Source organism: Euleptes europaea, chromosome 7 (genome assembly GCF_029931775.1).
Source record: "Euleptes europaea isolate rEulEur1 chromosome 7, rEulEur1.hap1, whole genome shotgun sequence".
NCBI classification, from domain to species: Eukaryota; Metazoa; Chordata; class Lepidosauria; order Squamata; family Sphaerodactylidae; genus Euleptes; species Euleptes europaea.
The window spans coordinates 65,304,576-65,325,571 of NC_079318.1; the positions used below are offsets into that span (position 1 = coordinate 65,304,576).

Consider the following 20,996-nt stretch of genomic DNA (forward strand, 5'->3'; position numbering starts at 1 on the left):
TTTCATTCGATAACTCATGTCACCATGAGGCGAAATGTAAGCAAGATTTATTTAGAGCCGTTCCATCAATTGCAAGGCGCAAAGTGGAACCCAAATCTATCAAAGCTCATGGTTTTGTTTTAGATATTCCCTGACACAATGCAGAATTTCGAAGTGCACAGCACTTTGTCGACACAGCCATTCAAATGATTATTCTGTCATACGATTCAGCAGTATGGGGTAATCCAAAAAGGTCATGATTATTCCATGTACATTTTTACTTTAAATAGATTTCTTTTCTAACAAGAAATATACCATCTAGGTTTTTTCTCCCTGGCTTTGACCTTCGTAGGAAGGAATTCCTTGTGGAATCTGCTCCAGAATAGAGGTATCTGGGTGAATATAACTATGGCTGGTGACAAACAACGCATTCCTGACCTGTACTGGTGGCTGCGCCCAAAGGCCTTTGGAGGCCGGCAACGGCCCACACTGGCTCAAGGGCCCACAGAGCTGGCGTCCGGGAGGTGCATGCCGGCGTTTGTGGCCCTAGAGCCAGCATGCAGGGCCGGACACTGGCAAAGGCTGCGGCGGCGACCCGGGAGGCATTCCTGGGGTGTAATGGCATTCTGGGAGGCGTTCCCGGGGTGTTACGGCGCCGGCCAGGGGACGGGGCCGCCGTTAGGCAGCCTCCTGAGCCATTTTGCCTCGGGAATGCCCCCTTTTATTTTGGCCGAGATACACGCCCATTTGGGATGGGCCAAAACCTCCTTAAAAGGCAGCGCCACTGTGTTGCCTCTTAAGCCCGGAGCAGGCATTCCAGTCAGGAATGCGTTCTGAGAATAAAAGGAAGATGCTCTTCTCCAATTAGGTAATTATGGGCTGGATTACACAAGCAATGTCACAGGATTTCTTCCATACCATCATGTCAGCCTCAACCTTTCAGGTTTAACATGGGAAACCTGCCAGAAGAATCTACCCAATTCTAATCCTAACAATCCTTAATACCATATGGAGGAGCTCATGGAGGGGAGAATAACAGTAAACCTTGAACATTTTCAAGAGTATATTGCCAAAAAAAGTTTTTTCCCCAAGACTATTGGTTGTGATTTTTTAAACATTTCACAATAAGCAGAATCTGCTCGCCTCCAATTTGTGTGGACTCCAGAAAGTCAGCCACAGCATAAGAAAATTCTCAGTTTGTTTTTTTCCAGTTGAAGGAGAGGCTCTGAGAGTGTCTTTCCTGATAGTCCCAAAACTGTGGAGATGTCCATGGGTTCATCAAAAAGTCACTGAAATGGTCCAAGGTTTTGTTTGACACTCAAAGAACCCTTCTGTCTTTCTTGTTACTAAGATCTCAAGAGTTTTGTTAGCAAGAGACCTAAATAAAGGCCTGTTAAAGCTCATGCACTGCAGGACAGGTGTTTCTCAAAGCAGCTATAAAACCTGACACAAGCTGGGTAGGATAAAAAGAAGCTGTCAAAGGGAGAGCATGAAGAAAGATGGAATTCTGAGCTCTTTTCAAAGCACCGAGTTGCAGTGAAATATAAGTGGCAAAAAGAAGAAGGGGGGCTAAGAAAGCTTTTTTTTTTTGAATTAGATAAGACAAGTTGGGGGGCTGTCAAAAAATAACAGAGAACAGGAAGATGAAGGACTGACAAGTTTCAATCTGACCCAAATCTCCCCCTCGAGATCCTCCATGAGAGGTAGCCATGTTAGTCTGCCTGCAGCAGTAGAAAAGAGCAAGAGTCCAGCAGCACCTTAAAGACCAACAAAAGTTTTGGCAGTTATCTGAAGAAGTGTGCTGTGGCTCACGAAAGCTCATACCCTGCCCGAACCTTTGTTGGTCTTTAAGGTGCTACTGGACTCTTGCTCTTTTCTACTCCTCCAGATACTGTGAGGGGCCCAAGAACATTGATTTGCTCCCCACTCACTTTCCAGAGTCCCACAAATATTCCACATAGAGTATAATAGACCCCATTTTTTTCAATAAATCCAAAAAGAACTGAATCCCCATACCAATATGGGGTTTTCTGGCTTTTTTATATATATCCAAAATTTTTGGGGTCTATTACACTCTATGGGGAATGTATGGGGAGGATGGTTTTTTAAGGTAGAGGCACCAAATTTGCAGTAGAGCTGCTGGTGGCTTTCCTTAGAAGAACCCCCAAGTTTCTTAAAGATTGAGTCTGGGGGTCCGATTTTATGATCCCCCAAAGAGGGTGCCCCCATTCATCCTCCATTGTTTCAAATGGAGGAAAAATGGGCCCCCATAAAATCGGACCTCCTAACCCAATCGTTACCAACCTTGGGGGTTTGTGTAAGAAGAGTCACGAATTTGGTGCCTCTAGTTTAAAAAAATGACACCCCTCCCCCAGAGCCCTGCAAAGATTCCCCACAGAGCATAATGGAGGCGTGCTCTTTAAAAATTCAAAGCGCTTTAAGGAGCCCTTTGACTGGAGCCGAAAAGCTGAAAATTTTCAGCTTTTTCAAAGAATGCTTTTTTCAGCTCCAGTAAAATGGTGTTTTTGTTGTTTGGTTCTGCATATCTGAATGTGCATCCCTACTTCCTATGCCATGAAGGTAATATCAGACCAGATTCTCTGGTCACCACCAATGGTATTTCACTGGCTTTGTGATTGTGTGTTATTCTTGATCAGCCCTTCTAGGGGGCACTATGAATGCACAGGTTAATCACACTTGTATAGCTATACCTGGGCCAGCATCTCTCTCTACCTAACTTCCTACCTCTCTCCCAATAAATTCAGATTGGTATTCATGAATCAGGAGATGATTTTTCAAGATTTGTCACTGCAAATTAAAAAGAAGAAGAAGAAGAAGAAGCTTGAGCTTCAACTAAGATCAAAGACTGGAAATAAATGCAGCACAAAAAGAAAACAATCTTCCCTGCTGCCCCTGAACTATCATTAAAGTGCTTCCATTTTGTATGAGTTAAAATATTCTACAATTCCAAGTAAGCCAGAAGCCATTTGCAAAGTCTGATACATTTTTTTAGTGTAACAAAGTATTTTAAGGGTTTTTAAATATCGGTATCATTTAAGACAAATAGCTGTACAGACAGACACATGCGCATAGAAAAAAATGATCCAATTGGTTTGCATGAAATTATTCCAAGTTTGATAAATACGAAAAGCTCTTCATAAAACTTACACCAAGGTTAATACTATGGGACTGTGCTAACGTTCCACCTTTCACATACAACAGAATAAATCTAGTTCTCCGCTCCAATTTACGGCTCAATGCAGAAGCTTTCCTACTGGGGAATACATCTCCACTATCAACCGTAGATCATAATGAACAGGCCGAGTACACCTATGACAGGAAAAAGATTAATTCTAATAAGCTGGAAATCACCAGCAATCCTCGGCAACAGATTCATAATCTATTACAACAGGTGAGTGATTTAAAGAAAAACTACAGGCAGACAGTAAAAATGGAAGCTAGCAGCACCACCTGCAGCAGGCACAGTGCTGGGTTTCTGAGAACACTGAATATAATCCAGTGGGCTTGGAAAATAGAGGCCTGGGCTCAAATTTCCCTTTCAGTTCAATGGATACCACTTGAGCAGGTGATTATCTCTCAGCCTAAATTACTACATACAGCTGATGTGAGGAAAAATTACATAGGTCATTTATGCATGGGAGTTTTTATCTGAGGTTCATTGCTCGCTGGACCCACACTTTCCTTTTGGGAATCCATGCGCTAGCAGTCTCCAAGCTCAAATCAAGTCCCTGCCAACCCCCTCCCCAAAACCTAATTGCTGCATAAAAAAGCATTTAAGAACAAAAAATGGAGCAATCTGAAAGGAGGGGGATAAATCCAAGCCTTGGTTTTAAAAAGCCTTTTGTCTGCTCAGAAAGAGCTCCGAGAAAGCAGAAAGCATTTGAATTCCCGACACTTTACATGCTGCTTTGTAATTGGCTGTGAGAGAAACCAAGCTTGCATGTCCAATGCTTTGCCTTATGCATGGGGATTTTACCCGGGCTGAGCTCAGGGGAGAGGGAAGAACTGGGTTAACAGAGGAACGGGAAGTCCCGGGATTTGTAAGGGCTGGCAGCGAGGTCATCTCTAATGAACGGAAAACTCATGCATAACTCCAAAAAACAACCAAGACAGACCGGGGCCAAATGTGAGTGAAAGTACCCATGCATAAACTACCATAGTCCCCACATCTGCTGCTTTGAGCTCCTCAAAGGAAAGACGTGATGTGATAAGAACAATGTTTATGGGTACTGGACAGCAGACAGAGCATTGTAAATGATACCTGGGTCACTGGCTTACTAAGCACATACCATGTTTCCCCGAAAATAAGACATACCCAAAAAATAAGCCGTAGCAGGATTTCTAAGCATTTGCGCAATATAAGCCACACCCCGAAAATAAGACATAGTGATAGGCGTGGCTATGCAGCGTACCAAGACTTCCTGCCAGTTCGCTGTTCCCGGAGAATTTCCTGTGTGCCCCCTGATGGAACAGAAGACATCCACAGTAAGACCCATTTTGGGGCTTTTCTCTATAATTTTTTTCCTGTGTGTGTGTGTGGGGAAGCAGAGTCTCTGTATGTGTGGGGAGGGAGCAGTCTCTGTGGGTGGGGGGGGAGCCAAAGGGGGCTTTCGCCTGTTCTGCGGGGGGGGGTGTGTGTGCCCCCTGAGTCTCTCTCTCCCTAGTTTGAGGGGGGGCTTCAGTTGTGTGTCCTCAGGTTTCCCCTCATTCATAAGATCGGTTAGGTCTATTTTGATGCTTGCTCAAAACTGGTTTTCAAATTGTGACTTAAAGAATGCATTTGCCTGGTCCTGAGTCCGATGCAAAAGGGGAAATTCCACCCCTCCTGCTCCTTATGCATAGCTAGCTGCCTCTGTCCCTTTCCATGGTTTGCAAACTCCCAGGTGTCAGGTGTTGCTTTGCATGGTTGCAAACGTGTTGCTTTGCATGGTTTGCATGGTTGCAAACATGTTGCTTTGCATGGTTTGTATGGTTGCAAATGTGTTGCTTTGCATGGTTTGCATAGCTGCAAATGTGTTGCTTTGCATGGTTTGCAAACTTCTTCGCACCTGCCCCACCCTTGCTCCCCGCAGCTCAGCTGTTTGTCGGGGCTGGGAGCTTTGGGCGTGGGCGTCAAGCTCTGCTAATTGCAAACCCCCATTGTCAGAGATGCATATTAAGGAGGGGGGACCCCTTTTGGGGCCCATATCTCAGCCCCCCTGACCCAATCTTTACAAAACTTGGGGGTTCTTGCAAGAAGGGTCCCCTCAAGCTACGCTGAAAGTTTGGGACCTCTACCCCCCAAAATGCCCCCCCCGGAGCCACAGAAAGGCATGATTGTTATGACAATGTTCCAGAAGAAGACAACTTAACTATCTTTGAATAAATGTAGATTGTTGTACCATACTTAATAAAAATAAGACATCCCCTGAAAATAAGCCATAGTGTGTCTTCTTGAGGAAAAATAAATGTAAGACAAGTGTCTTATTTTCGGGAAAACATGGTACTAAGCCCATAGACTTCAACTGACTTAGAAGGGTGGAACTCTGTTTAGGATGGAACAGTTAATCTCCATCAAGAGCAACATGGCTCCAGGAAAATAAAGTTGCCACTGAAATTTTACCTAGTGCAAAACTCAAAGCGGAAGACTCTTTGTGCTGAAAATAGGCACCATTACTCATGGAAAAGAACTTTTGGATCCAACCCAAAGTTTCTCAAGGTGGTTTTGTACATCTCCACATGAGACACTCACAGAGGATTTGATAGAAATTGCTTACGTAAATATGGGAACATGACATTAGGATAGTGGCTTAGAAACTGAAGTGTGAAACTGCTATGCCAGAGCTGACCAATGTTCTACCTAGCTCAGCATTCTGTATTATACCCACCCTACACTGGAGAAGACATGTAAAGAACTGTGAGCCATCTAGCCCTGACTTGGTGATAGCCACTAGAAACAGGACCCTAATGACTTGTTTTCACTGGTGCTTTTCAGGAACTAAAAGGAAAGATCTTGCCAATATCCATACAATAAAAGAAAAGAACACTCATCACTGAGTATCGGTGAAAAAGACAGACTATAAATAATGTAAATAAAACAAAATAAATAACTTTAAGAAGTAAAAAAACACACACATTTTTATTCAATAAAAGGCACATGCAGCTCAATTGATCCAATATTTGATTGTACTACATTTACATAGCATTATATTTCTTTACTACTGTTTATGCCTATTACATGAATCATGCTGAGCACCTCCTGGAAGGAAAAGCAGATTATAATGTGGATCTAGTAAAATAAAATGCTTGTTTAAATTAAACTTATCTCTTAATCCAAGCTATTGAAAACTACACTAAACAAGGAGGTCACGTAGAGCTTCTGTAAAGTGTTCAAGTTTGTACCCTGGGGAAGGGAGTTCCATAGCTGCAAAGGAGCATGCTTCTGGGCAGCTTTTCAAGGTACAGAACTGCCACATATATACTAAGCATTCTCTTAGTTCTTTTTTAAAAAAAAAACTGAGATGGTTTATAAGAGAAAAGGAAATCACCTGTGTGAGTGACAGTGCTATCCTAACCAGAGTTAAACCCTTCTAAGCCCACTGAAGTAAAATCTGCTTAGGATGGCAGTGGAAAATTATGCTATATTTAAACCTGCAAGAGCAGCTGCAATCTAGCAATTCACGGTTTTATTCAGCAATTTAGCTTCTGTAAACCTTATCATACCATAATTGCTGACGGTAACATGGTTTACAAAATCTTTGAGAAATCAATCATATATATAGAATGGGTTAGAATGGTACAATCCTGTCCAAAAGTGCAATTCCACACAGTCAGCATTTTTCAAGGGATCCTGAAATCTTTACATTGTAAAAGTTGTCACTGCTTGCTCTCGCAAAAGACTTCCTCGCAGTTTTTGATTCTGATCCTACATGAAGAAGAGGGTACTGGGATTTGCCACATTCTCCTTCCTTCCTCACGTCTTCCTGTCATGGCTACCCTTCCCTCCTTAAGGTGTTACACTTAGAGGAAACTTGGCTAAGCGGTATATAGATGATACATGGTATGCATTAGTAGACTGATGAAACATCCCGTTTCTTGCCGAAGTCTGGTTGTAAAACACAGTACAGTTTATACTATGAAATGTGGATGATTTAAATAAAGGGTGACCTTCTTAGAGGGCTTTAAAACACGTTGAATATGCAAGGCCTATTATGTTGGAATTGCTTTGCCCCCTCGGGAAACCAATAAAAATGACCCACAATACCTTCTATTACTAGAATTATTGTAAGGGAGAGGACCTGCCATTTGCTAAATCAAGGTTTTCTTAACACAGTAGCCAAATCTAAGTGAAACCACAGTTTGGTACAATTAAACCACACAAGTCGAAACCCTGAGGATACAAACAGATTAACAAATCCAATCTACTAGCAAGTCCTCCTGTGTAAGGCCATCTGATATGAACAGGAACCACATGAACACCCGCATGGCATTCTTTCACACAGCTACCAAACATTTCAGCTAGTCTTTCACTGGAGAACTGCCTGAGATTGAGAACTGTAGCTAAAACCAGCTGCTGGATACTCAGTGACACCTAATGGTGCTTCTGATTAAGCTGCCTTATATTAAGGTAGACCACTGGTCCATCTTTCTCAGTATTGTCTACCAGAGAACTCCAGGGTCTCATGCACAGAAAGGTCTGCTAACTAATGATGCCAAGGATCGAAACTGGGATCTTCTGCATGCAAAGCACTTACTCTATACATGGACCCTCCCATGGCCAGGACAATGTACTGGGATAGTCTTCAGGAGGCAGTAAGAGAAGGGATGCTACAAAAAAAAAGGGACAGAGACCCTGGTGGCTTCTCTCAACAACATGCCCATCTATCCTCCAACTAGCAAACTTAGTGGTGTAGGAAGTAAACCTAACCTGCATGGCATCTGCAGGGCCTGACTGTGCCTTGCTTGAGGCTAAAGTCCAGGAGTCAAATTACTAGGGTTGGAGCCAATAGTACTGTATCCCAGAAGTTTTCAGCAAAGGCTGAGAGTGAACAGAGGCATTAAATATTCTTGCAAGCAGGTAGAGATGAACACATGAAGCGGCCTTATACTGAATCAGACCCTTGGTCCATCAAAGTCGCTACTGTCTATTCAGACCGGCAGCGGCTCTCTAGGGTCTCAGGCAGAGGTCTTTCATATCAGCTACTTGCCTGGCCCCTTTAACTGGAAATGCCGGGGATTGAACCTGGGACCTTCTGCATGCCTACAGAGGCTCTACCACTGAGCCACAGCTCCTCCCCAGAAGCAAGCCCTGCCCTCCAGGAACAGGCTAGTATTTCTTATACCGTATATACTCGAGTATAAGCCGAGTTTTTTAGCCATGATTTTTGGCTTAAAAAACTCACCTTGGCTTATACTCGGGTCAATACGGTAATTTGCCTGCCGGGCCCTCTCCCAGCGCGCTCCCACCGGCCAGCTGATGGGCGGGCTGTCCCGCCTTCTCCCCCCCCACCCCACCCAATCGCGCCTTCTGCGCGGCGGCGGTTTCTTCCCCACCCCACCCGATCGAGCCTTTTGCCAGCTGACCCTGCAGGGCCTCTTGTGCGCAGGGAGGGGGCCGCCGCCGCCGCGCCTGGAGTCCGGTCAGGTAAGCCTGTGGGGGGGGAGGGGTGCATTTCCCCCTCGGCTTATACGTGGGTGCCTAATTTTTCCCCATTTTTGGGGTGAAATTAGGCACCTCGGCTTATACTCGGGTTGGCTTATATACGGTAAGTGCCATGCCTGGATACAGTGGGGAGTACTCTGACAGGCTTAGGGTGATGCTTGGCTTTGTGGGGCTTCAGAGGTCAGCTGAGTTCTGGGGTGGCGGGTTCAAGTGTGAGCCAGAAGGCACAGCTGTACTCAGTGGGTTGACTCAGACTCCCAGGGGCTCCTGCTGTACATCAAAGGGGGCTCCTGGGGGTGTCTCAACTGCCTCCTTCTCAGCTGCCTCCTCTTTGTCTTGAGTCTTCAGCCTCTTGGTCTGATAAGGAGGAATCCATATTCTGGTCCATGACAAACAGGGTGCAATATGGCAACACTACTGTTTGTGTGAAGTGTAGATGAATGGTCACTGCAAACAAAAGGAATGCTTCCAAAATTCTCACTTATTTCTCCCTGAATTTTGATGCTCTGAATTAACTGGTCTGGTTGCCAAAGTGGAATTAATGGATTGGAGGAGTTTTAGTTCCTTGACTCAGGTGTGCATCAGTAAAACTACGCACACACACACACATCTTGATCCGATCATATATGTCATATCGAGATCATTTGTTTGCAGTGTTTCATCAGCACACACATTCACTATGACAAAGTCCAAGGGAAAAAACAATAAAAACCAAGAGGAGAAACTAGTAACTAGATTGAAGAAAGAGCGAGACAAGGGGTTTCTGAGACAAGAAAGGAACAGAGCAGAGTAAATCTGCCTATCGGTATCAACAATTTATGGTTTTGCAAGTGAGTAGGACACGTAGGTGAGGATATCAGCTCTTTCCCCCTTCTGCTTAGTGACTTGTTGCTACCATCTACTGGGCTGTGATGTCAGATAAGCCTCCAATTCTTATGTATCAGCTCAAGAGCATGACTGGTGCTTTAGTCAGCATGGCATTTCCTCTGCTTCGTTTTGCTCTTGTTGAATTTTTTTTGCATGGATTGACTTTTCAGCAGAGTAGGCACAAAAATCACCATAATTACTTTCTGGAAGACCAGGTGCTCTTCTTAACATTTGAAGCAAACAAAAAATATCACAGGGAGATGAATTGGATATAAGATCAAGGATAATTTGTAATAACAGAACTCTCCTTCGACAAAGTATTTATTTGGTTCTATCCTAGCTATGCCAGATCTAAATGGTTTCTAAATTAGGTGTGATTTCAAAAAAAAAAAGAAAAAAGGGGGGGGGGGTTCCTGTACAGAAAAAAGAGCTAACAAGGGGGGAAAACCTTCCAGTACATCTTGAACTCCAACACAGAGAGGTGAGCCATTTAACAATCACTGAAGGATAAAATGAACCACTACAATTCCCTTTGATATTACAGTATCGATCACTTGAGAGTACATCACACCTGATACACAAGCATTTATACTGGCTCCACGTTGTTTTCAGAGGGGAAAAAGAAGGAATCAAGGGGGTGGTTTTTCATTGGTACTCATTACAGCTACCTTGATGTGAAAAATCTTGCTACAAGTGGACCGAGAGACAGAGCCCAACAGAGGGTCAGAGATGCGAGAAAATAACAAAATGGCTTTTTCCTAGGGCTGATGCTAGTAAGCATGACGGACCAAACCTGGAGTTAGGTTTTAGAATGTGGTAGAGAAGCTTAATCGGGTAGTGGGCATGAGAGTAATCTCTTTGCCACTGCCACACTGTCCTGCTGTGTTCCCATTCTTTCCCCCCATTCTTCTGCCTCCTCGGGGTCAGCAGAGCATGTAGAGGGTGGCTGCCAGTGATAGGAAAACCTCTCTCAGCTTGTGTAGAACTGTGCCAGCCTGAGCTCATCAGATCCTGGAAGCTAAACAGGGTTGGCCTTGGATAGTACTTGGATGGGAGACCACCAAGAAAGTCCAGGGTTGCTACACAGAGGCAGCCAATGGTAAACCACCTCTGAATGTCTCTTGCCTTGAAAACCCCATGTGGGGTTGCAATAATTGACTGTGACTTGATGGCACATTACACCCACTATTAAAAGCACCACGGAAGGATGCTAAGAAAAAAGAAACTCTTTTCTAAATTGACTTGCAGAAACGAGGAGAATCTGTAGATGTACACACCACATACCTTCCGTTTAAATCTACTGACAGAAAGCCCCACACAGAGGACTATGCAAGACACTTTTGAGGCTCCATGGGTAGGGGTTGTGGCTGTGTCTCAGTGGCAGAGCACAGGCCTTGCATGCAGAAGCTCCCAGGTTCACCCCGACATCTCTAGTTAAAGGATCTCAGGGAGAAGGAGCTAGGAAATGATGTTTGATTTGTAATACCTTCAATCACTACTAGTTATGCAAATTCATATGCAGAACAAGGTCATTATAAATTTCAGCAATACCATTAAGTAACTATAGAAGAACCATGCTCACATGTAGAAAGCAGCAGTGCGTTAAATGGTACTCTCAGCTGCAAAATCTATTGCCTTAGGCAGTTCAGGCACAAATCCAACAAAACCTCTGGCTTTACTACAAAACACTGGCAACAGTCCAAATTTCTGGCTTTTAGACCAAAAATGTTGGCCTGGAGATTCTGGAGTATTCCAAGGTTTAGAGAAGACAAGTATTTAGCATCTGCTGTCAAATAAGGTCTTGCAATGTTTTATAGTGGATTAAAGAGATCAACTTCCAAAAACTTCTTTTATTTTATTTTTTAAACACAAGTGTCTGGCCCAGGGATCCTCAACATGGTGCCTGTGGGTGCCATGGCACCGACTGACAGCTTTTCTGGTGTCCACCAAGTTTTTTTAGGAAGGGGTGGGGCCAAATAGGGCTTTTACCCAGCAGGGCTTCTGATTGACTATTGGGGATTTCATTGGCTGTGCAGATATTTTACAATGTTGCTTTGGCATTAGATGCCACTACAGCACAAGGACCTACACTATGTTACTGAAGTTAAATTTTACAACCATTTTATGGCTGGCTCCACCTCCTGTGGCAATAATTTTGTTACTGTGTCCACCATGCCATGTCAGAATTCCAAATGTATCCGCAGGCTCAAAAAGGTTGCAGACCCCTGGCCTGGAACCTATGGGTTGGTTTCAGACTACGTTTTCCAATGGCCATATGGAGCTTTCCTGCCTCCCTCCTCTCACTGCAGTCCACTGATCTCCAGGAAATGCTACTTTTGAAGGGCAGGGAACCTGGAGGACTGATGGGGGAAGGTGCATCTACAACAGGTAGAGGGAATCAGCGGAAACTGCCAGGTTAGTCTTGTTCCAACCATACAGTTACAAAAGACAGGCTTAATAATTTGTTGGAAATGCCCTGTGAAGTATCGGAACGTCCAGAGATATGGGATGGAACTTCAACAAAATTGTCACTCAGTGCAATCCTAAATAGAGTTATACTCTTCTGAGGAAACTGAAATCAGTCAGTTCAGAAGGGTGCAATTCTGGTTCCGATTGTGCTGAAACTGCTCTACCTATTTAGAGTGGAACAAAATAGCATTATAGAGCCATTATTTTGGTTTCTGTACATTTGCCTTTTAATATTTGAGCCAGTTTTGCACAGATTGAAACATATTTTTCAATCATGTCAGACCCAAAAAGGCAGATAATATAGGGGCAGGCATGGGGCAAGGAAAGCTTGCTAATCATGCAACGTATCAGTCTTGCTTGTACATAAATCCCACACTGGGTCCCAAATGCTACTGCCAGTCAAAATGGAAATACTGAAACCCTGAATTTTTTGACAGAGCCAACGTGGTGAAGTGGTTCAGAGTGGCAGACTCTAATCTGGTGAACCAGGTTTGTTTGCCCATTCCTACACATGAAGCCTGCTGGGTAACCTTGGACCAATTACAGTTCTCTCAGAACTCTCTCAGCCCCACCTACCTTACAAGGTGCCTGTTGTGTGTGTGGGGGAAAGGTGATCGTAGGTCGCTTTGAGACTCCTTTCAGTAGAGAAAAGCAGAATATAAAAACCAACTCTTCTTCTTGAGTTCTGTGTACATTTTATCATAAGCAATGGCCTCATATTTGCGATAGTTTAGTAGAGATACAACACCTTGTAATGTTGGTATATATTTGTCCCTATAAACTCCGTGTTCCAAGCCATTGAGAGACTTTCACTCACAAAGTTATTGAAGAGTTTATGAGGCAAAGCCCTAGACTTTAACATTTATTCGTTGGGATAGCAGTATTACTGAGGGAGAATGTTCCAAGTTGCTAAATTGCTGAAGTATGTTCTCCTTCTTTCACACTCTGTGATCTGACAGAATACAATGTTTTCTTCTTTTATTAGTTCCGGGCATTTGCCTCACTCTCTAAGAATGTTTCTTTTCTTTCTTTCTCTTGGAAGGTTTAAAACTTTATACTTCACTAGTGGTGTGAAACACTATTACCTGAAAAACCAGTGTTACCTGGAAAATATATATGTATTCATGGGCCCAGGTACAAAATGAACAAGTATAAAGCAGTAAGTGATATAATGAGTTTAAAACAAATAAAATGATTGGCAACATTGCAAGCATAAAATTCTCAGCAGTGAGACAATAGTCAGTAAAACCAACAGGATAAAATTTATAAACAGAGGGCAGGTCAGAGAGAGGAAGGTTCAGATTTCTATTGTATCCCAGAGAGCCTGTTTTTATTAGTTAGGGCAAAGACCAGTTTCTGCTTCAGTGCTTTAAACTACAAAGAAGTTGTTTGGGGTTGAAATGTAGCTAGCAAAGTGGATAGAAGGCTGATCTTTCTGCAGCTGGTTGGAGTGAAGAAATTGTCTTGGACTCCAGGTGCATTCTGTCTGGTTTGGGGGAATATAATGCTGCTATAAGGATGTGGAATAGTATAATTTAGCCTGATCTTGTCAGATCTCGGAAGCAGAGTCGGTACTTGGATGGGAGATCAAGGAAGACTGCAGATGAAGGCAATGGCAAACAACCTCTGATTCTCACTTGCTTTGAAAGCCCTATGGGGTCAACATAAGTTGGCTGTGACTTGTCGGCATATTCCAAACACACTGCTGCTACAAAGTCTATCACTGCCTGACTGAGTGTGTGCCAATTCCCCCATGCTCAGCTTGTATGTTTGTGGAACCATGGCTCAGTGGTAGATTATCTGCTCCGTATGCAAAAGGTCACAAATTCCATCCCTGGAAAGCTGCTGCCAGTCAGAGTAGACAATACTGACCTTGACAGACCAATGGTCTGACTCAGTATAAGGCAGTTCCATGTGTTCTGCTTTTTAAAAAGAAGTACAACCTCTAATAAATTGTCTTAAATCCATCCTCAGTTTGCCACTATAGGCTGCCATACCAATATGACTACCAAACTTGGAGGAAAGAGTTCAGCTCCTTAGGGCTAAGATGGCTCCTGAGGTGACCTGAATCATAATAAAGAAAGAGTTTTATGATGGTGAAAATCTTACATCATACTACCAAGAAAGAATGGTACAGTAAACTTTCATCATTCACTAATGCTGCATTTCAGAAATTTCTGAAGTGTGGTGAATTTCAGTTTTACTAGTGCAGCATATGCTTTACTTGCATAAGTTCCAGGGTTCAACTTATTGGTGGGGAGGGGGGTGGAGTGTAAAGGGTCTAAGGGTTGGGACAGTCCTCTCTCTGTCTGAGACCGTGAAATGCCTCTGCCAGCCAACATACACAGTACTGATGTAGGTGGACCAGTGGTGTAACCTGGTATAAGGTAGCTTCCTATGTTCACCTAAAATACCATTACATGGATCAGAGATGTTACAAGATGTTCTTGTGTGTTCAATGGGATCGGCAGAGGAAGCCGTTGTGGTGTTTGGTGGAGGACATCCATTTTCCCAACCTACAGAGAAACAACCAGCAGAGCACCTTAATTGCAAAGGTTATAGGAGAAGATTCTGCAAACCATATAGCAGATAATTTTCCTTATTAATAATTAAAACTGAAGAGAACAGATAATGTTCCCTTCTAGTTAACTACCCTGATTCTATTATAAATGTGTCACTGTAAAATATGAGAAGATGTACCAACCTGGATAAAAACGACCTTCCCATTCAACCATGAGTTTGAGAACAGAAACACTTCCATTCAACTTGTTTCTTTCCCTTTATTTAATATGCCGGGTTTTAATTAGGTGGCAAGGTGCTGATTCAAGCATCCTGTGCCCTGAGTTTTGATTCATAGCCCCTGAACATTTGCTGCTCTGGTGTGCCCAAAGAACGACATTCATTCACCTGCTGCCGGGCAGCCAGAGCCACCAGCACAATTTCCAGCTCACTGAGTCAAAATAAAACCAGTTAAATGCTGATCAGTGAAATAAATGTGGCTTCTCGTGTGCCCAAATGTGCAGTCACCTCAGGCTGTGTTGTGATAGCTGGCAAAATACACTGTCCCCGTGAGCCCACTTTGACTGAAGAACTAAAAACTGGAAAGCCAGAATTTAGTACAAAAAACAAGTCTATTCCATGTCCACTTATCCATCTAATTGCCAGACACCAAGGAGGCCGAGGGTTAAAGATATACTTTTGCAACTTGTACCAAACTTCTGTCAGAAGTTACTCTAACCATTATTGTGCTCTTTTGATTTTCCACACCCAAATCCAAAAGAACCACGGCAATAGTAACCACCTTTGTTCACACAGTATCAACATCAAGTCATCAAACAGCTTTCAGTTATGAGTCCGTTCACCCGATTCACCAAATTGGACAAACTGGGACTAGGACCTGGTAGACCTCATTCTACCATGGAAATCCTGCTGGGTGACCTCAGGCCAACCACTCTGTTTCTTACCCTAACCTCACAGGGAAGAAAAAATGGAGGAGGGGAGAATGATGCTGTAAGCTGCTTGGGTCCTCAACTAGGGGTGTGCACCATTTTTTCAGTATTGTTCAGGTTTGGGTTTATTAAAACTGGAAATTTCCAAAAAATCCAGAAAACCTGGATTTCCCCCAAACATTCGGGTTAATAAACGTGAACCCGAAAAATACCTCCCGCAGGCAGTGGGGATCAGAAGGCCCCTTCCTATCCACGCTACTTGCTGGGTCGGGCTTCCATGTGGAGGCTTGACCCAGTAAGCAGTGTGGATAGGAAGGCAGGGGTGTTCTGACCCCTGCTGCCTCTGGGAGGTATTTTTAGGTATTTTATTAACCTGGGGGAAAAAACCCGGAGAAGGGGGGCAGTGTGGAAGTGCCTCAGATCTGTGCTGCCCCCCTTCTCTAGACTCCAGAGAAAGCGGGGAACGTGGATGTGAGTCAGACAGCAGATAAGAGGGGAGAGAAGGGGGGAGGGAAGGGGAAAATGGCAGTGGGGCCAAAGCGGCCTGAATAATGCTGAGTAAATTTGCCATTATTTGTTTTTGTTTTTAATTTGGCATACCAATATGCATATCCCTAGTCCTCACTGGGGAGAACATCAAGGCACAAGAATCTAAAGAAATAAAATAGCAATGAACACCCACCTTTTAATGTTTGACAGCAGGAAGCCTGGATATTATTGTTGAATCTACAGACATTTAGAGAATTACTATTCAATTTCCATGAATTCTGGCTTCAGTTGTGTTAAGAAAACATCAAAAACATTAAGACTTAAGCTCTCCCAAGTTCTGATCTTCATGGGCTAGCTTGTCCCACTCAGCTAGAGAAAAATGAGAGTGGGCCCTCAGGAACAGCCCTGTGGTGCTCTGCAAGGGAATTGCTGGAAATTGGGGCACCCTTATGAATGAGAACCAGCGTATTTAAAAAGAACTAAAAAGCACTGCTGAAAATAAATACTCTGGAATTAAGTAAATGTCTATTTTATTCACAATTTTATTCACACTAGAAACCGAGCCAGGTAAGATGTTGGAAAATTTGGGGCCCAAACTCCATTGCCAGGGATTGAACCTGTGACCCTCTGCATGCAAATCAGATGCTGTATCATTGAACCACCCCATCTGTATCTTGTCTTGCTTGGTTCTCTTCACCCATATAGTATAACTCATAAATTCACCCCTTTGTATTTTGGAGAGGAAAATACCATGATTTCAGTAAGGTGTTTTTGCTTCTACAAGCTTTAGCTATTTGCCATGTGACTGTGGCTCAGTGGCAGAGTATCTGATTTTGATGCTGTTTTTACGTTTCAATATATTACTTCGTGAGCTGCCTCGAACAGGACTCTGGAGAGACAGAATATATGTTTTCTGAATACATACAAGAAAAAGGGCAGGATGAAGACATGTATGTGAAAGTGGAAGGGACGAAATTAAAGGAGAAGCTAGAGAAAGAGATGCCATCGACTACAGCTAGCAAGTGCTCAGCTCATCTGATTGTTCCAAAAAGTGCCTCTTGGCTGCAACAAGTGGGGTGTATATCACAAAGAAAGGAAGGGAGGGAGGGAGGCAGGAGGTTCGGGGGGACATGATTGCTCTCTAAGTATTTGAGGAGGGCAGGGAGCTGTTCCTGTTGGCAGCAGAGGATAGGACTCACAATAATGGATTTAAATTGCAAGTGGAAAGGTACCGGCTCGATATTAGGAAAAAGGTTTTACAGTAAGAGTTGTTTGACAGTGGAATCAGCTACCTAGGGAGGTGGTGAGCTCCCCCTCACTGGAAGTCTTTAAGCAGAGGCTGGACAAGCACTTGTCAGGGATGCTCTAAGCTGATCCTGCATAAAGCGAGGGATTGGACTAGAGGGCCTGTATGGCCCCTTCCAACTCTATGATTCTATGAGGGAGAGAGGGAGGGAGAGAGGGAGGGGACAGTAGTGGACAGGCAAGACACTAGAGAACAGTGAAGGGGGAAACAGAGGCAGAATGGTGGCCTTTGTCTCCTGCTCTCGATCATAACCTTGAAAAGTACTACTACTGAAGCAGCAGGCCTAGGTTCGCTTGGGCGCAGAGGCTGTTCTTAGCTCAGCCGGATGGTCCCACCTGATTTTGTTGGCCACAGGTGGGGCAGGCTGTGGCCGAGTGGGGCTGAGGGTCATCCTCTGGTCGGTGAGTGATCCCCGAGCCACACTTAGCAAAGCATGATGCCCTTGTTAAGGCTTGCTAAAAAGGTTCCAAAAAGAGCAAGCCTGGGACCACCAGTGACCTTCTCTGCTGCCATGTGCATAAACTCCTGCAGAAGCTGCCCTCTAGTGCCTTCAGCACAGCTATACACTGAAAGGAAAGGGAACACTGATTCAATTGCTGCAAAAATGCTGGCACTGGAGTCTGTCCTGGCCTGGTGTGACCACAAAAACTGGGATGTTTCTGAGGCCACGATCGGCGAAGGATAGAAAAACAGGCCTTTAGAGCCACCCTGGGTAAAACAGAACCATTAGAGAGCTGATTATAATAAGGGAACACTCACAGTGCTCCTTACATAGGGATAAAGTGTGCTAGGTGTCTGTTAAGCGACAAAGTGAATCAGGAAATCAGAAGAAGTTCAAATAATAGGTAAAAAATTCATTTTAGTTGACCTTTCCCCTATTCCTCAAAATATATTACAAAAAGTAACTTGAAGGCACAACTTCCATTTTTCTTCTTCTGGAAACTGCGCGTGCTGCAGAAGTGCAATTTTTTTAAGCTCTTCAGCTGTGTTCTACTAAAAGTAGTACTTTATCCCAGCACAAAAGAGCCTTCCCCTGACTTAAGCAAGAGACTTAAAACAGAGCCCCTTGTAATGGAGGAAAGAGCCACTGTTAGTGGAATGGAATCATGAGATTCAACCCAGAGTAACCTTGATCATATCCTGATTAAAAACCCTCACAGGATGCTGATGCAGTCGCACATTTCCAGAAACGGAGGGGGTATGTGTTTTGTACTTATGTGTGCAGACCCAACACTCCACAAGTACGCCTGCAGATCTTTATCCTCCCACACTGGTAGCCCTTTCCAATCTTAGGAGAGTTGATTCCTAGGATTGCTGGACCTATGTCGAGTAAATATTTCCCCCCTGTAAATTGTACTGTTGTTATTTGCCCAGTGACATACTCTACAATCATTTAGGATATTGGTAAGAACTAAAAAAAAAAGTTTTAAAAAAGGCATAAAACATACTCAGCTGAAGCTGAGCAAAACATTCACACTAGTTTCTTATTTACAAAAGAATGAGGAAGAATTTGGGCTTCTTGAACATAAGCAAACCTTGAAAGAACCATACATTTAAAGATTGCTCATCCCTGCAAAGTGAAAAGTGCCATCAAGTCGCAGCCAACTTATGGCAACCCCATTGAGTTTTCAAGGCAAGAGATGAACAGAGGTGGTTTGCCATTGCCTGCCTCTGAGTAGCGACCCTGAACTTCCTTGGTGGACCATCCAAGTACTAGCCAGGGCCGACCTCACTTAGCTTCTGAGAGGTGACAAGATCAGGCTAGCCTGGGCCATCCAGGTCAGGGCAGGGGAATATGGGGAAGATATTCTGTGATGGCTGCCAGATTGTGCAAAGTGGAAGACACTGTTAACTGAGCTACCCTGAAGCTGCAAGGAGATTACCTGCTTGTTTTTTAAGCCAGTCAAGAATATATATGCGTCTACACTTTTAAACCAGAGAAGTAACAAAAACCATGTTCTAGATATCAGACTTTGGGAAACTGTGCTCTGAGTGGACATCAGTGCCCTATGGAGATTAGATTCATGGTCATTCTGTCTAGCAGGGTCTGTATTCCTAGTCTACATGCATTTTGTTGCTCCTTTCCCCATTCTACTGAAACACACCTGGCGATTTTATGATTTCCCATTTTTTAGGAGTTACTACACTGCCCTCATTGCAACAGGAAAGCTGAAATTTGCCAACAGGTATCCGTTGTTAGACACTTGCTACAAGTTGAGACATGTACAGCTTCTGAATCTCATCTCAGCAGTGAATTATTCCACCAGCGTATTTTGTGAGTGCTTTATTGTATATCTATCTGTATATATATATTCCTTTACCAGCAAGAGCCGCTGCTTGGACACTGCCGTGCCTGATCCAGCGTGGATGCTGAGCGCTTCCACCTCCCATTGACGTCAGAGGGAGTAGAAGATATTCAGCGCCTCGCAGGAGGCAGTCGCTGCCTTGCGGGAATCCTGCCTTTAAAGATGGCTTTACCTTTATGTCCCGCTCTTATGCCGTTCCTGTCTGCTTGGTGTATAAAAATGCCCTTACTGCCTGCCAGAAACCAGGGGGATAATTTGACTCTGGTACTTTACGCAGTGTTGAAAAGAGGAAAGTTGCCTTTCTCTGCTTTCAGTTAATTAGCACAATGAAGAAAAGAGGCAATCAAATATTAACTGCTAATGAAAGAAAGTTAGCGCTGGTCCAAGAAAGTGGAAGTTTAGGGAGAAAAAGAGCTGATATGGAGTAAATGATCTAATCAATTAGAGATTATTTAGTCCATTTGCAAGGCTATTGAATTCAATTAAAGATCACAATTCCCATTTTAAGGAAGATAATTTAAATCTCTTACGGATATGTATGTTTAAAATATTTGGGGGGGATTAAAAAGAGAGACATGTTTTACTAAACTTATTTCTTGTTCTAGAGTGGGTCTGAACAATGTGAGCTTCACCAAACTGTGCCGACCAGCCTGGCGTTGTGCCCTACTGGGTACTTTACCTGCATCCCGCACCCCCTGCGAGCAAAAATAAAAAAGAGTTAATGGAGCTGACCATGACTATATTAATGGCTGAAGGGTCATATTCAGCTTGGTGGGTGATAGTTGTGCAGGTCTGCACATCTGTAGTCCGCTCACCAAGCTGAAGATATGTTGTGATCTGCCAAGTGCTTGACCACCACATTTCCCCAGTTGACTCCTATAGTCCACCAGCAGAAGGTATAGACGTTTATGGATCTTACCCAGTTTCCCCTCCATTCAGCAGCCCATTACAACCTTGGAAAATGTGATTCCTGGGATCACAAAACCCCTCTGGAGTAATAGGCACATGAGTCAGTGGAATGAAATGTAGAGGAGGAAGGAATCAAAATCACTTTCCTGCTTCTTCCCTCAGCAGAGCTCCACTGACAGAAAAGGAAGAAGGGAGCCATTTTGTCCCTTTCTTTCTCCTCACTGCAACCCACCAAATATTTAGATGACAGAAAAGTCCAAGCTGGCGTAAAATACTTTTCTTTTAAACCAAACATTTTGAAACTGCTGGATCTCTGTAGCTTGAAGCTCTTATTGTGTAATTTGTTACAGCTGTTCAGAAAACAGTCAAAATGGATGTGCTGCAAATTACAGTGGCATCCGGGCTCTCCACTTCAAATGGTATAAGGGGTGGATAAATTCAGGAAGGTGGTTTCATTGTTAGAGGCATACATTAACTCTTCTGGTATCACACAGACTGGAACCCAGTAACAGAGAGCTGTGATATTGGTGCTGAAGATGTTTGCTTCTGAGAACTGGAAG

At 43.7% G+C, this 20,996-nt stretch overlaps 1 protein-coding gene across 26 annotated transcripts in view; it reads right to left on the reverse strand.

Annotated features, from left to right (window-relative positions):
- NRXN1 (neurexin 1) overlaps positions 1 to 20,996 on the reverse strand; it is a 1,090,355-nt gene that overhangs the window by 93,588 nt on the left and 975,771 nt on the right. The gene's annotated exons all lie outside the window — the stretch shown is intronic.